The following is a 925-nucleotide window of genomic DNA, read 5'->3' on the forward strand; positions in this document are numbered from 1 at the left end:
AAAAAACAACCCAAGGTCTCTCGGTCCTCGACTGAAGCTGAATACCGCGCCCTTGCTCTTCTTGCTGCTGAGACCATGTGGGTCACATATATTCTTCGCGAACTCCGCGCCACTCACACTGTTCCTGCTCTCTATTGTGACAACAAATCAACCATCTGTGTGGCCAAGAATTCCGTCCTACACACCAGAATGAAGCATGTTGATACCGATTGTCTCTTTGTTCGCGATGAAGTTCAGGCCGGCACCATGACTGTGCAGTATGTACCCACTGAAGAACAACCGGCTAATATTCTCACCAAGCCTCTCCCGAGCCGACAACACGATTACCTCAGTTCCAAGCTTCCGTTCGCTTCCGCTCAGCTCAGCTTGAGGGGGGATAATAACAGATAGTATTAAATAATAGTATTAAATAATATTAGTATTTACTGTGTACTAATTTTAGTCCTATTAGGATTAGTACTCCTTAATTCTAGTCCTATTAGGATTAGTACTCCTTAATCCTAGTCCTATTAGGATTAGTACTCCTTCCTATATCTCCTATATATATCTCTCATGTATTCCCTTATTAGGTTAACACTTCAATACAATCAATATTCCTTTAGATATTAAGAACTGTTTTGACTAAATTGTGCCTTTTCTTATGCGTTAATGATTTTGTGAATGGGAATCGTACTTAGTACATGTGGTTGTAGTAACCCATATTTCTTCCCTTTTTCCCAAACATTTCAGGTTCCAGCCAATGAGATATTCGTGGTTGATTGCAAGGCAGACTTGGATCTTTTCCCAAGTCATTGGTTGTCATGATTTGAGTCTAGACCCTAGACGAGACTAACATCGTTGACCTGTCAGAGGTAGCAGACAGGCCTACATACGTCATCGTTACTTCATCTAGGTTAACTTTAGCGAAAAAATTGAACTTATTGTT

This window comes from Solanum pennellii, chromosome 12 (assembly GCF_001406875.1).
Source record: "Solanum pennellii chromosome 12, SPENNV200".
In the NCBI taxonomy this organism is placed as follows: Eukaryota; Viridiplantae; Streptophyta; class Magnoliopsida; order Solanales; family Solanaceae; genus Solanum; species Solanum pennellii.